This window comes from Austrofundulus limnaeus, unplaced genomic scaffold (genome assembly GCF_001266775.1).
Source record: "Austrofundulus limnaeus strain Quisiro unplaced genomic scaffold, Austrofundulus_limnaeus-1.0 Scaffold81, whole genome shotgun sequence".
NCBI classification, from domain to species: Eukaryota; Metazoa; Chordata; class Actinopteri; order Cyprinodontiformes; family Rivulidae; genus Austrofundulus; species Austrofundulus limnaeus.
In genome coordinates, this window is record NW_013952483.1 from 53,139 (window position 1) to 56,269 (window position 3,131).

A 3,131-nucleotide genomic window follows, 5' to 3' on the forward strand; every position below is an offset into this window, starting at 1 on the left:
ATATTATTCTCTCGGTGAAGCTTGTTCATGGTTCAATGACATGATTTTAATCCTGTAGGAACCTTCTGTTTGATGTTATAAATTATTAGATTATTTAAAATTTATATCTAAGAGATGACAGTATGTTTGTAAAGTGTCTTTAATGAGTCTTAAACACAATCCTTATATTTAAATATTACTGCAAATGTTTTTAATGCCTAACGTCAGTGTCCTTGTCGAGCTTCAGAGGGATTTTGAGCCCTATAGTCCCTCAGAATAACATTTAAATTAATGTCCTGGGGATACGGAGGTGTAGTGGACCTATCCTGCGGTTTAATCATCATGTTTATGTGTTGTATCTTATCAGATTTTAACTCTCAGTAATGTGACAATCCCACTCTGGTTGTTTCACAGAAAATGATTCTAAATGTTCAATAAATTTCAAAATTAAGAATAGTGACTCTCTGTACTCATATATACCCAGTCTTTTTCACTGTTTGTGAAGCAGCAAGTAAAAAATTAACACATTTTAAATTAAGAGCCTATAGCTTTCCAAAAAGAAGAAGCAGTTAAAGAACACAGATGTTTATAAGAAAATCTTCCAATCTGCTGCCTTCCAACTCAAATAGATAAAACCTTTTAATAAAATATGATTAACAAAGTTTAGTTAATAATAGCTTGAAAAAAAATGTTTGAGTTGTAGTTCTCACTGTGACCAAAAGAGGTCAGTAATGGAACATGAAACTTCTGTTTACATAGGTTCTGTTTGCAGCAAACAAAACAAAGCTATTAAAAGTATTTTACAACTTTTGTGTTGATTCATAAATCATTGATATTCCATTTAGTTGGGAAGTTAGTTAAATAATTACTTTTTTCTTCCTGGAAGGACTATTAAAAATATACAAATATTTCAATAAATGAAGAAATCATGGAAAAACAAAGACAAGGGCTGGATGTGCGATATTGGGGCACCACCCTGTAGCCAGGCCTATGGGAGGGGATAAACTGGGAGTACCGGTTGGCAAGGTTTCTACATACTGGTCCCGGTTGGGTGCAGCCCAAATGAGCTACTGTACATAGGTTTGCCTTCCTGTGGGCCCACCACCTGCAGGAGGGACCATTTTATGTCGGGTGCACGATGCTATGGGCGGAAGCCAAAAGCGGGGACCTTGGCGCTCTGACCCTGGTCTATCAGGGAGGAATGGCCCCTCTGATCTGAACCTGAGCGGTGTTCTGTTGTTAGACTTCTGTGCTAGACACAGTTTGTCCATCACAAACACCATGTTCGAACATTAGGGTGTACATAAATGTGCCAGGGCACCCTATAACTCAATGACTGACTTTAGTAGTGTCATCAGATCTGTGGCAGTATGTTTTGGATGCTCAGGTGAAGAGAGGAGCTGAACTGGTGCTGAGGCAAAAGATCAGAAGTGTGAGAAGTTCCTTGAGGCCTTGAATAAAGACTCTCGATTGACTCAGAGGAGATCCTGGTAAATCACCTGTGGCTGAGGTGGGGAAAGCAGCACTTCACTAATACTGTACAAAGTGAAGGTGGTGCGCTGTTAACCTCAACCAGTGGTGTCATCAGGAGGTGAAAAGAATACTTATTGGACCTTCTCAATCCCACCTGAACATCTTCTATGGAGGAAGCTGAGTCTGACAGGGCTGGTCTGTCCATTGGACTGAGGTTGCTGAGATAATTAAAAAGCTCCACGACAGCAGAGCTCCAGAGATTAATGAGATCCACCCTGATTTCCACAATACTCTGGATGTTGTGGGGCTGTTTAGGTTGACACGACTTTGCAACACCACATGGACATCGATGGCAGTGCCACTGGATTGGCAGACTGGGGTGGTGGTTTCAAAAAGGGGGACCGGAGGGTATGTTCCAATTATAATGAAATCACTCTCCATAGCCTCCCCAGTAAAGTCTTTCAGGGGTACTGGAGAAGAGAGTCCAACCAATGGTTGGACTTCAGACTCAGGAGGAACAATGCAGATTCCATCCTGGCCGTGGAACACTGGACTAACACTTTACCATCACTCCTTGAGGGGGTGATGGGAGTTTGTCCATCCAGTCTACATGTGTTTTGTGGACTTGGAGAAGGCCTTCAAACATGTTCCTCGAGGTACACTGTGGGGTTGCTCCGTGAATATGGGAATGTGGGTCATTTGATACAAGTTATTCAGTCCCTATTAGAGGTGTGAGTTTGGTTTGCATTGCCAGTGTTAAGTCGGACTCGGACCCCTTCAGAGTGGGACTCACAGATTCTGTTCACTGTTTTTATGGATATAATTTCTTTGTGCAGCCAGGGAGCACAGGGAGTCTGGTTTGGTGGCCTCAGGATTCCATCTCTGCTGTTTGCAGATTCTGTTGGCATCATCGTGCCACGATCTTCAGTTCTCACTGGAGCAGTTCACAGCCGAGTGTGAGTCAGCTGAGCTGAGGATCAGTTCCTCCGAATCTGAGGCCATGGTCCTAAATTGAAAAAAAGGGTGGATTTCTCTCTCCAGGTTGGGGGTGAGTTTCTGCCTCAAGTGCAGGAGTTTAAGTATGCTTTAAGTGCAGCCAAAGGCAAAACTAAAGCATAGAGGGGAACATATTTTTCCTGTGGCGGTCCCCAGACTCTGGAACAACTTGCCTCCTGAGATCCATATTTCAAAGTCTGTTCAGTCTTTTAAATCTTGCCTAAAAACTCACTTTTTTACACTGGCTTTTAACTCAAGTTCAGTTTGAGCTACCTCAGGAGTTTGTAATTTGTGTCTTTTTATTTGTTTTTTAGCTTGTTAATTGTAAGGTGTCTGCGAAGCACTTTGGTCAACATTGTTGTTTTTAAATGTGCTATATAAATGAAGTGATGATGACGATGAAGTATCGTGGGGTCACAAAGTTGTGGACAAATAGGCAGCTACAGTGTTTTGGTTAAAACATTTGCAACAATTGAATTTTGTCAAAATATAATTGATAAATACATTATCTGTGGCAGAGGTCACCAAACCTTTTGAGGCTGAGCACTTTTTCAGAATTTCCAAGTAATACAAAAAAAGAAACATATTGTTTTCTTACTGTTTATTATGACCCCCGCATGCGAAGCGTAAGCGGGGGTCATGTTGTTTTCGTATAGTTTTTTTTTCAGTGATTTTTGGTCAAC